Source organism: Anolis sagrei, chromosome 1 (genome assembly GCF_037176765.1).
Source record: "Anolis sagrei isolate rAnoSag1 chromosome 1, rAnoSag1.mat, whole genome shotgun sequence".
Taxonomy (NCBI): Eukaryota; Metazoa; Chordata; class Lepidosauria; order Squamata; family Dactyloidae; genus Anolis; species Anolis sagrei.
Genome location: NC_090021.1, coordinates 190847062 through 190860065, shown reverse-complemented (window position 1 = coordinate 190860065; position 13004 = coordinate 190847062). Strand labels below are relative to the sequence as shown.

The window sequence follows — 13004 nt, the reverse complement described above, 5'->3', positions numbered from 1 at the left end:
ATCAAGCCCTTGGGTTAAAGAAATCCTTAAATTTATCCCATTGAAGTTGGTTGGAAATATTTAATGCAAACTTGAACATGCTCTTGATTGCAAACTTGACCATGTGCTTGATTTCTATTATCAAACTGGATGCAAACTTGATCACGCTCTTGATTTCTATTATCAAAATATAACCCCAGGTCTTTTGAGATGAAAACTGGTAGATCAAACCCTGAGCGCTTTTTTAATTGTATATATTTCCAAGAAGATTATGCTTTATTTTTCTATATAGAAAAGCCTAGTTTTGTTTCTACTGTTTTCTGGCACTGAGGCTGCCTAAAAATTAACTGGTTTTAGCAAGAGTGACTGAACTGTTCTCTAAAATCAAGACATGTGATATTCTTGAAAAATAGATTTCCCTCTCTATAGTATCTATGTCAGGAATTTGGATGTCCAGAGGTATGGCACCACCAATAAACCTAAACTTAGCATAGATGGGACATTCCTATCCAGAATTTTCATAGCTTGCCTTGAATGCTCCATGTGAGGAGGACAGTAGTGGACTGCTAGGGAAGTGCGCCCCCTGCTGCTTGGGTGACCCTAAGAAATCTTGAAAGTTTCCTGGGACAGACTTGTCTTTTATAGTAAAATGAGCCTACAAATGTTTCAGACTTAGAATCTCTATCAGTTCTGGTGAGTGACATCAATGACAAGGGTGCTACAGTCCAGAAACATCCGGAGTGTTACAGGTGCCCACCTTTGTGTGTTTAATCTTGTTATTGTGTATTTTAATATGTATTTTATGGCAATGTGACACACACAAATACACACACACACACACACATTTATTTTATTTATTTATTTTGAGTATTTTTACCCCACCCTTCTCAACCCCCTGGGAGAGGACTCAGGGTGGCTTCCAGCCGGCAACAATTCAATGCCTCTATATACACATAATAAAATACATAACAAAACCAATAATTATAAATAGTTAAAACATTGATTCAGTACAATTAAAACTACTAACAAATACCAGTCTGGTGGCCATTACCTAGCCGAATTTTGTGATTGGAGACTTCATCCAACTTATCCATAGTCCATTCGGAGCCATGGTCATCATTGCCATTGTCCGCATAGTTACCCAAAGGCCTGGTCCCACATATGTGTCTTTAACTTCTTTTTAAATGAGAGGAGGGATGAAGATAACCTAATTTCCCCAGGGAGTGAATTCCATAGCTGGGGGGCCACCACCGAGAAGGCCCTATCCCTTGTCCCCGCCAAGCTCGTTTGAGACAAGAGGCGGGGCTGAGAGCAGGGCCTCCCCAGAAGATCTTAAGCTCCGAGGTGGTACGTAGAGGAGATACGTTTGGACAGGTATGCTGGGTCGGAACAGTATAGGGTTCCGGCCCAATGTACCTGTATATATAGGTAATGTGTTTAAGCTGTGTGGTACTCCATCTTGAGACAAGAGGGCAGGCAGGTAACAAATAAAACTATTATTATTATTTGTATTTATATTTATTTATATTTATATGTGCCTCCAAGTTGCCTACTGACTTTGGGAAGCTCCATTAATTTTGTAGGATACTTTTATGTAAGGAATACTCAGAGACGTTTTTGCCAGTTACTTGCCCTTAAATATAGCCTATGCCATCTGATATTCATTAGTGGTTTTCCATCCAAGTACTAATCAGAGCCAAGTCTCCTTAGCTTCCAAAATCAGATGGGACCTGGGATGTTTAGAATATTTAGGCTCTTCTAAGTAATATGCATATGCAAGCTGATGGAAGTGCATTAATGGGGGTTCTGGATTGCTGGGGAAACCATTTTCAACTTGAGAACAAATAATTGAACATTTCTAAAGATAAGCCACTATTTGAAATACCTATGGATATAAAGTAAATCCTAGCCCTCTAATTATTTTAATTAAAGAAAGTCAATTCGGTTGTTTCATTTGCCAGGGGAGACATTCAACAACTTACCGACCAGGTTGTCACTTCAAGCCAGCTGTGTGTGAAGTGCCCTTTAAGTTGTTTGTTGACTTACGGTACGGTTCTTGTAACTGCTATATTTCAAAAGCCACTAAAAGAGGTTAAGGCCCCTTCTACACTTCCAGATAATCCAGCTCAAAAAAAGATAATCTGGATTTTATATGGCAGTGTAGAAAGGCCCCAAGAGGCCAGAACGACCAGAATGGGGTTGGTACACCTAGCCAGTGTTAGCTTGGGTAGCAAAGGCAGGAAGGGAAAAGTTGTATAGGCAAGCAGCCATGAAAGAAATACGTCATTGGATAAGAAGCAGCAGATTATGTCTGCATTTCTTCACCACTGTTGCATAATTTTTATTTATTTATTTACCATATTTATATACCATCCCTCTCAGCCCAGAGGGGACTTGGAGCAGTTCACAAATTGGCAACAATTCGATGCCTCAACAATTATAACACGTAAAAACAATCAAGAAATTCTGTTAAAAACAATAGCATATGATATAAAAAAATATAAAAACCGTACAAAGCCTTAAAATATTATCATGAGCGTCAAATCGTTATTCCATTGCATTATCAAGTAGTTCCATAATTCCATTTAGCTATGCTGTATTTGGGAAGGTTTTCATCTTTTTTCGAAAAGTCAGGAAGGAGGGAGCTGATCTTATATCTTTAGGCAAGGCGTTCCACAGTTGAGGGGCCACCTCTGAGAAGGCCCTGTCTCTCCTCCCTGCCAGAGGCATCTGCGAAGAAGGTGGGAGCGAGAGCAGGGCCTCCTCAGAAGATCATAACATCCTAGATGGTTCATAAGAAGATCTCAACGTCCTAGATGGTTCATAAGGAGAGATAAATTCGATAACCCTGGGAGAAATAAAAATGGGTTGCTGTGAGTTTTCCAGACTGTATGACCATGTTCCAGAAGCATTCTCTCCTGACTTTTTGCCCACATCTATGGCAGGCATCCTCAGAAGAGACCTCACAACCTCTGGGGATGCCTGCCATAGATGTGGGTGAAACGTCTGGAGAGAATGCATATGGAACATGGTCATACAGCCTGGAAAACTCACAGCAACCCAGTGATTCCGGCCATGAAAACCTTCAACGACACAGAAATAAAAATGCTAGCATACAGATCCTATATGATATTCTGGTAGACTGGATGGGAAGTGTTTAGTCATAAGGGCATGAATTACTTCAAATTTATAAATTCCACTTAACAATGAAGGATAGGAGAGAATTGTATTTAGTTCACATTTTGGTAAGAATAGAACCTAATCTGTACTTCTAGACTCAATAAAGAAACAAAATAAACAAAATACGCATGTCCTTTGATATCAGAAATCTGTGTTACACTTTCCCAAACAGTGTATACGTACCAAAAGGTATCGGGGGAAGGGGAAGGCTTGCACAAAAATGCATGGATTACTGAATGCATAAAACTCCATTTTATTATTTGTAAAATTCTGGAAGAATTGCATACATTATAGAAAAAAGCATACGCAATATACAAGTATATTAATTTTGTGGCAACTTTTGAAAAGATCCTAAAGGAATCTTGAAATAGTCAACCTTTTATTATATTTGCTTAAGAACCATTACAGGCCACATAAGATCCAGAAAGAAATCAGAATTTATTTAGCATTGGAAAATGGAGAAACTGAATCTAATCAATATGTCTGCTTACCCTTAACCAATGCACTGTGACAGCAAATCAGAAGCATACATGTTTATGAGTTGTGGCTAATAAAATAAAATCACCGCATATCAGACTCTTCTTTTATAATTTATCCGGAGGAAAGTAGCGTGGAAAACAACTGAAATAAGTCTGCATTTCTTTTAAGTCTGTAGTTCAATTAACGTGTTCTTATTAAACAGCTAACCATGCCTCGTTTGAAAAGATATGAAGATTTAAAGTCATTGAAGGAATATTTGGTGTACCCTGAAAAGGTTCTTCCAAAGTCAAAAGGCTGGAATCTGATATCAAAAGGGGTCCTGCAAAACAAACAAATACACAAAGAACAGTGGAGGTAAGTATGAAAAGAGTCAAGAAGATAACTCAAGCAAAGCTCTGGTACTATTGCTTCCTATACAAGCACCATTTTCTTCTCTTCAGGCTGCAGTAGATCTGCACTTTGCAATGCTGGCCTTAGCTAGATTTACGCGAAACAGAAACATTGATCCTAGAGGAATTTGTAATCTTTCGTATTCTATGAAATAAAACTACTCCAAACAAGCAGCAGTGCAGACATACATCTTTCTGATCTCTCACCTCACTCTATCAATTTACAAGGTCACCCCCATATTTTTTTCAATGTCAGCAAAAACATTTGATTTTGGTATGTTTTGACCTTGCTGAGGTCAGAAAACTTGATTTTCAGACTTACAGCAAATTTTATTCCCACCCCAAAATACAGATGACGCAGACAACTTAAAAATTAAATGTAGTTGAAATAAGTATATCTGTCATACAAGTGACATTAAACAATGTTCTTTTGGACAGGCATTAGCAATAACCAATTTTAAAGAATTACTTATGTTGGATATCACATAGCATTCCCAAAACAGCTTTTACCCTTAGCTTACACAAAGTAAGTCAAGTCCAAAATAAGGAAGCTTATGGCCCATTCTACATTGCCATATAATCCAGATTATCAAATCAGATAATCCACATTATCTGCTTTGAATTGGATTATATGAGTCCACACTGCCAGATAATCCAGTTCAAAGTAGATAATCCAGATTTTATATGGCAATATAGAAGGGGCCTTAGCAAGCCACTTAGCAGTTTGTGGCCTAAGCACTATGATATGAAAATAACAATATGAATATCCATGACACACTCTGAGATTGGATATTATATTCAGTTGTAACCCACAGTGCAAAATCACCTAAAATGTGTGTTAAAATAGTTCTTAAAAAATAAAACCAAAGCCAATAAATATGGACAATCTGAATGGGATTTCCCTTCGAAGTTTAGGATCTGGAGTACTAGTGGATTTCTGTAGTGGATATTGCCTGTTAAGTATGTGGCAACAACTCATTGTCATGTTAAACTTAAGGCAATAAGGATTGTGAGTGTCGAATTTTATACTACTATCCAAGTTTTCTCAAGGTTTTAACCATATTTAGTCCTGGCTCCGTTTAAAAGTTGATGATGTAACTGGCTAGAAACGAGCATGTCAACTTTATATCCATTGGAGAAAAAAAGAACAGAAAATAGTCACACTAAGGAATAGGCAGCAACAACTTTCAACAACTTTGAGCTGTCAAGCAGAGATCTCATGAAAATATAGTGGGTGTTCAAATTCTAAATAAGAAACAATCCAATTTTCTGAATAAAGTCAATTCTATTTAATTCAGTGACATACACACCATCCTAAGGAAGTTTGTTCAAGCCTTGAAATCTTATCTTGAGGACAGGAGACATATTTTGGAAAGCCCTGTGCATGTATAATTAGTTGTTTAGGCTCCTTCTGCACTGTCATATAAAATCCAGATGATCTGATTTGAACTGGATTATATTAGTCTACACTGCCACATAATGCAATACAAAGCAGATAATCTGTAGAAGGAGCCTAAGTGTGGAGTGAAGGCATGCATCTCAATTGGGATACAAAAGTAAATGCATTTGGGCATTATTGTGTATTATAGGTTGTAAAGTGAACACAAGTATATACAATTAAGCCTCGCTGCCTTCTGGAATAAAACTAGCACTCAGTAAAGTCAAACTTCTTAATGGTTTCATGGAAAGTAATGAGGCTCTTGACACCTGACTTTTGGCCTTGCCTTTAGTGAGCCTTCAGATAGGAGTTGTGTGTGTCTGTGTGTCAAGTACTGTGTATGTAAAATCTGCCTGCAAAGGCCTTCTAGGACCAAGTCCTCAGGTGAATAGGCCCAGTGTTGGGCTCTCCATTGGCCTTGAATGCCACCAGAAGAAGAAAAAACCACATCTTTTTGTGCAAAAGGGAAAGCGGATTTGTGGGATGCCACAGAAAGAGAGGAAGGTTGGGAGGAAAAGAAAAGAAAAATGTGTCAGCACCTTGAAGACCAAGTGGCTTTTATTTTCAGTGTCTATGGGAGACCATTAACAGATGCTGTAGGCAATATTTCAGAGGAAGGAACTGGCAGAACTACCTCCTGAGTATAACTTGCCTTTTAAAAAGCCCTAGGAAATACATGGGGTCACCATAAATCCACTGGCACACACACTCATTTCTCAATTTCAGCTGAATCTACACTGCCCTACATTCGAGGATCAGATCCCAGAGCATTGAACTTTCCACACTGCGATATAATCCTGATTATCAAAGTAGATAATCCACATTATCTGCTTTGAACTGGATTATATGAGTCCATGCTGCCAGATAATCTAGCTCAGGGGTCCTCACACTTTTGAAACAGAGGGCCAGCTCACAGTCTCTCAAACTGTTGGAGGGCCAGATTATAAATAGAAAAAAAAATTAATGAATTCCTATGCTCACTGCACATATCTTATTTGTAGTGCAAAAAAACACTTAAAAACAATACAATAATTAAAATGAAGAACAATTTCAACAAATATAAAACTTATTAGTATGGGCCTGCTTTTGGCTGATGAGATAGGATTGTTGTTGTTGTTGTGTGCTTCCAAGTCATTTCAGACTTAGGTTGACCCTGAGCGAAGGCCGGGTAAATGACCTTGGAGGGCTGTATCTGGCCTCTGGGCCTTAGTTTGAGGACCCCTGATCTAGCTCAAAGCACATAATTTGGATTTTATATGGCACTGTAGAAGGGGCCTGAGAGCACTTCCATGCAGCCATATAACTGAGAATATCACAAGATATCTACTGTGAACTGGGTTATCTGAGTCCACTGCCATATAACCCAGTTCAAAGCAGATAATGTGGGATTTTCTGCCTTGATATTTTGGGTTATATGGCTGAGTGAAAGGCTCTGAGTTTACACTACCAGATAATCTGGGATAAGAAGATAATTTGGGACCAGATCCTGGGATATAGGGCAGTGTAGATCCAGCCTGCCCTTACATTGCATAGAATTAGAGCACCCTTTCCAATATTTGCACATTCCCTAAAGGCATCAGATTGATTCTATTTGACCATGGAAGCAAGATCCCTTCCACATGGTCCTATAACCCAGAATATCAAGGCAGAAAATCCCATAATATCAGCTTTGAACTGGGCTATCTGAGTCCACGCTACCATATATTCGAGTTCAAAGCAGAATATGTGGGATTTTATTCAGCTGTGTGGAAGGACCCCTAAGCAGAGTCCTCTTGGATGAATAACTTGGAGGGAAGGCCTCCAATGAAGCCTAGGTTTATGTAGGCACACTCTCAGAGGAAGGAACTGGCAAAACGAAAAACCAACCCAACCCTGTGGGTCTTCTGTGTCTCTCAGGACCCTTCCACACAGCCCCTATATCCCAGAATATCAAGGCAGAAAATCCCACAAGATCTGCTTGGAACTGGGTTCTCTAAGTCCACACTGCCATTTATCCCAGTTCTTGTGGGATTTAATTCAGCTGTGTGGAAGGGGGCTGAAAGAGCCGTGAAGCCCATGGGCTGGGTGGCCCGAAGTGGACAAAGCAGAAAGGGACGCTTCTTTTCCTGGGGAAAATGGGAGCTGGCACCAACGCGGAGCAGGGAAGAGCAAAGCCGCGCCCGCCCCGCCGAAGGGAAATCCTGCCTGAGGCACAGCCTCGTAGGGAGAAAGGGGGTTCCTGTTTGCCAAGGCTTCCCTCCCTTCGCTTGGTCGCCCTCCATCCCGATGGGGTTCCCCTCCTCCGCCTCCCGCGTGGGACACAATCGGAGGATGTCCCGGGAGGAAACCCCACCGCCGGTCCCCCCTTCCCCCCGTTTTCCTCCATCGCTCCCGGTGTTTCCTTTGCCTGGCTGTGGGACTCATGCCCTCTGCCCAGTGGCCTTCCCCTTCACTCTCCCAATTTCTAAAATTTAGGGCCCTTCCACACAGCCCTATATCCCAGAATATCAAGGCAAAAAATCCCACATTATCTGAGTGTGGACTCAGATAACCCAGTCCAAAGCAGACCTTGTGGGATGTTCTGCCTTGATATTCTGAGATATAGGGCTGTGTGGAAGGGCCCTGAGATAACCCAGTTCAAAGCAGATATTGTGGGATTTTCTGCCTTGATATTCTGGGATAGAGGGCTGTGTGGAAGGGACCTTACTTGGTGACCAGCTATCATTTACTACCTCCTCACAAGACTATTCTGGAGAGAAAACTCCAGGTGGACATAGACATATTCAACCACACAAAAACACCGAATGTAAGGCTACAAATATTAACAAACACACAAACAATAGCTAACATCCCGACATACATTTGATCCTGAACTCTCACCCTTCTCCTTCTCTTCTTTTGTCATTTCCCACCATTTCCCCAATTTGGGATTCAAGACAGTTTGGGGACCCTTCCACACAGCCATATATCCCAGAATATCGAGACAGAAAATCCCACATTATCTGAGTGTGGACTCAGATATCCCAGTTCAAAGCAAATATTGTAGGATTTTCTGCCTTAATATTCTGGGCTACAGGGCTGTGTGGAAGGGCCCTAAAACAGGTAAAACATAAAATGCATAGCATGCAGAAGCCCATAGCATGCAAACATTTATAGCACATTTATAGCACAATGAAGATCTGATTTGAACTGGGCTATCTGAGTCCACACCTCCATATATGTTCAAAGCAGATAATGGGGGGTTTTATTCAGCTGTGTGGAAAGGGCCTCAGGGCCCTTCCACACAACCCTATATCACAGAATATCAAGGCAGAAAATCCCCCAAGATATGCTTTGAACTGGGTTCTTTGAGTCCACACTGCCATTTATCCCAGTTCAAAGAAGATAATGGGGGATTTTATTGAGCCTCAGGGCCCTTCCACACAGCCCTATATCCCAGAATATCAAGGCAGAAAATCCCAATTTATCTGAGTGTGGACTCAGATAACCCAGTTCAAAGCAGATCTTGTGGGATTTTCTGCCAGGGTATTCTGGATTGTATGGCTGTGTGGAAGGGCCCTGGGAGAAATGGGGAAAGAAGGAAGGGACTGGAAGAGGGGCACGGGGGGGGGGGGGGGTGTTACACTTTTCAGTATCACCCTCTACAGTCATTATGCAACTCGATTTTTGTTCCTGGGTTGTAAACATCATTTCCTGATTGGTTTTATCCTAGAAACATGGAAAAAGTTGATTAAACTTCACAAACTTTTGTTTTTGTGAGACATAAACCTGGGGTCCCCAGATGTTTTGGGCCTTCAACTCCCAGAAACAGCTGGTAAACTGACTGGGATTTCCGGGAGTTGTAGGCCAAAAACATCTGGGGACCCCAGGTTGAGAACCACTTCAATGAGTATCTCAGGGAGTCTCAACCAATTCAATTCAGTTTGTGGTAGTCACAAAAACAAAGTTTCTGGAGTAGAATAACGACTTTCAAAGTAAATGTGGCACAATGGAATTGGAAATCACACTTTCCAACCAGGAACAGATTCCTCCCCCACCCCCCAAATGTGTTATATGGTGTAGTAGAAAAATATCCTTCTCCTCCTCCTCCGGCATTCGTCTCTTAAAAGTGAAGTAGACTGCATGCGGGGATCCAGGTTTGAGGGTGGCACAGTCCTCGTTCCCCCCCTCTCCTCAAATGCACCCCTGTTTTCAGCTGCTTCCTTCAGGAGGAGCGGGAAAGCGCGGGGAGACATGTCAAGATGCTCTTCCATACCACACACATACACACAACACGTGTAGAAAAAGGCAGGACGGGGCACTGTGTTTGACCCCCGCCGTGGATGACAGGGAGCGCAACTCTATTCCCCCCCCCCCCAAAAAACCCCCAAAACAAAACTGTCCCAGCAACAACTTGATCGTTGGAGGGCGCGAAGTTGCGCAAAGAAATCCAGAGAATAAACTGAGGATCCACACGGGGTTAACTTCCGAGTAGACATGCATACGAGGCATTTCTGCTGAGCATCATCTCTTTCTCCTTCCCTTCCTTCCCTGTTGGTTTCCTTCTTTCCCCTTTTCCTCCCTCCTTCCCTCTTTCTCCTTCCATCTTTCCCTTCCTCTCTTTCCTTTCTCCTTCCATCTCTTCCTCTTTCTCCCTCCATCCTTCCCTTCAACCTTTTCATCATTCCATTCCTTTTTTTCTTCCATTCTTTCCCCCTTTCCTCCCTCCTTCCCTCATTCTCCTTCCATCTTCCCCTTCCCCCTTTCTTCCCTCTTTACCTTCTTTCACTTCCTTCCTCTCCTTCCTTCCTTCTTTTCTTCCTTCCTCTCTTCCTCTTTCTCCCGCCATCCTTCCCTTCCACCTTTTCTTCCTTCTTTCCTTCTTGTCTTTCCTTCTTTCCCCCTTTCCTCCCTCCTTCCCTCTTTCTCCTTCCATCTTTCCCTTCCCCCCTTTCTTCTTTCTTTCCTTCCATCTCTTCCTCTTTCTCCCGCCATCCTTCCCTTCCACCTTTTCATCCTTCATTCTTTCCTTCCTGCCTTCTTGTCTTTTCTTCTTTTCCCCTTTCCCCCCTCCTTCCCTCTTTCTCCTTCCATCTTTCCCTTCCCCCCTTTCTTCCCCCTTTCCTCCCTCCTTCCCTCTTTCTCCTTCCATCTTTCCCTTCCCCCCCTTTCTTCCCTCTTTCCTTCCTCCTTCCATCTCTTCCTCTTTCTCCCTTCATCCTTCCCTTCCACTTTTACATCCTTCCTTCCTTTCCTCCCTTTTGTCCTTCCTTCCTTCTCTCTTTGCTTCCTCCTAGCAGGGAGTGCTAGCATGCTGCTCCCAAGTTAGAAAGTTTGCCTATGCCTGGTCTACTATGACTAACTCAGAGAATCCTAGGCTCCAAGTGTTGGAAGTGGACCTCCAGCCCAACCCCTTCTGCCATGCAAAAAATACAGCCCCAAACTCCTCCGAAAGAAATCACTCTCCTTCCGTCCAAGGGATCCTTTGAAGGACAGGAACAATCCAGTCTCCCTAAATTAGGTAACTGCACAATCCATGCCTAATGAACATGGATGTGTGTGTCTTCTAGTTGCCTGTGGACTTCAAACAACCCCCCATGAATCGCCAAGGAGAACTCAGAAATGATTTGGCCCATCCTTCCTTTGAAATATCCCCTACAGTACCTGTTGGAGGTCTCCTATCCAAGTTCTAACTAAAGGTGACCCTACTTATCTCCCAAATCAGGCAGGATCTGGTGCCCTGAAGGGTTTTAGGCCCTGGTCGTTATCATTTTGTATTATATCGGAAGAAGTGCGAAAATAAAACCCAAGGTGCTGCCACATTTCTCTCTCTCTCTCTCCCTCCCTCCCTTCCTCCCTTCCTTCCTTCCTTCCCCTCCATCCTTCCCTCCTTCACTTCCTTTCTTCCTCCTCCTCCACCCTTCCCTCCTTCCTTCTTTTCCTTACTTCCCCTCCTTCCTTCACTTCCTCTTCCTCTTCCATCCTTCCTTCCCTCCCCTACTTCTTCTTCTATCCTTCCTTCCTTCCCTCCCCTACTTCCTCTCCTTCCTTCCTTCCTTCCTTCCTTCCTTCCTTCCTTCCTTCCTTCCTTCCTTCCATTCCTTCCTTCCTCTCCTTCCTTCCTCTTCCTTCCTTCCTTCCTTCCTTCCTTCCTTCCTACCTACCTACCTACCTACCTTTCTTTCTCCCCCTGCCTTCCTCCCTGTGGTGTCCAATAAATCCGCTTTCCTTTTGGCACAGGAAAGACACAAACGAGAAGAGAGAGGGAGAGTGAGGGAGAGAGAGGAAGGGATACATGCAACCTCACAGCGTCCACATGCTTACCGGCTCCAAAGCAAGTCCGAAGGCGTGCCGACCTCCCTGGGGACGGGGCTGTCCTGGCTGGGGGCCACGGAGGAGTGGCAGGGAAGGCCCGATCCGGGGCTGTTTGCCCCCCAAACCCCGTAAAGACAAGACCCACCGGGGTGAGAGTGCAGGGAGGCGCCTCCTCGCCTTGGCATTGGGAGTTCAAGTTGTCCCAGCGCCAAGCCATTCCGGGGAGATCGTGCCTCTCTGGAGCGCCTTGGCGTGAAGAAGCGATTGTCTTGTGTGCCCCCCCCCCCCCCCCTTTCCTCCGGTTGGTACGAAATGAAAGAAGTAAATACAATTCCTTTGGAGGGGGAGGGGAGTGACAACATGGTTTTAAATATATATATAGGATTGTTTTTGGTGGAGCAAGGATTCCCCTCCCAATCCCAGGTAGATTCTTTGTCACACAGCGCACCCTAGTGGACAAATGAGGCATTGCCTTCTCTCTTCCCTACCCATAACTTCTTACTGCCTGCAATATATTATTGCTCAGGAAAGAAGTATCGACAGATTCAGGAACACGAGTGACCTTAAAACCCTGGTTTTTAACCTGCAGAGTTAAACCAAAAATACTCTTCCTAATAATATCTTTTTTTTTCAAAAGGAAAAGCTTTCAATAAGTGAAATCCTATTGATGCACATGAGTGGAATGTGATTGTTTTTTTCTCTCTCTCTCTCTCTGCCTAGTATCTTTGAATGCTCACTCCACACTGCTTCTCTCTCTCTCTCTCTCTCTCTCTCTCTCTTTCTCTCTATTACATGCTAATTTAATTTTACTGTGGACGATATTTTCAGCATTTGCTGAGGACAGTAAATTTTGTAGTTTATGTTATTTCACTTTTTATGACTTTTTAACACTTAATAAAATTTTATTGGAGCACTTTTGTGTTTACAAGGCCACAAAACTCTTGGCAGGTTGTCAGAAGTCCTTTTTTTATTATGATCCCACTGATATACTGCAAGTAATGAAATAATCATGTCCAGAAATGTATCAAAGGCCAGAGGGATTATCCAATTTAATAGCTGTACAGATGCACTGCGAAGGAGATGGACATGCCACACGTTGACAGGCAAGAGCCACGGGGTGAGGAAGAAGAAGAGGAAGAGGAGGAGGAAACAAATGGCGGTTATATATGCCCTCCTTGTTTCAAGCTGAGACTTGCTGTTGATGTAGGCTGGAAGTTTATATTTATGTATCGTGTCAGAAGCAGACTGAGGGTACAGTAGTAATG

General features: G+C 42.8%; 1 long non-coding RNA gene across 1 annotated transcript; it reads right to left on the bottom strand.

The window, feature by feature from the left end:
- Positions 1-3521: 3521 nt before the first annotated feature.
- LOC132761945 (uncharacterized) lies at positions 3522-12164 on the bottom strand. Its single transcript, XR_009630029.2, has 2 exons — positions 11749-12164; positions 3522-3958 (listed from the first exon to the last, which is right to left on the bottom strand). It is a non-coding gene; the product is annotated as an uncharacterized lncRNA (long non-coding RNA).
- Between the last annotated feature and the right edge of the window lie 840 nt (positions 12165-13004).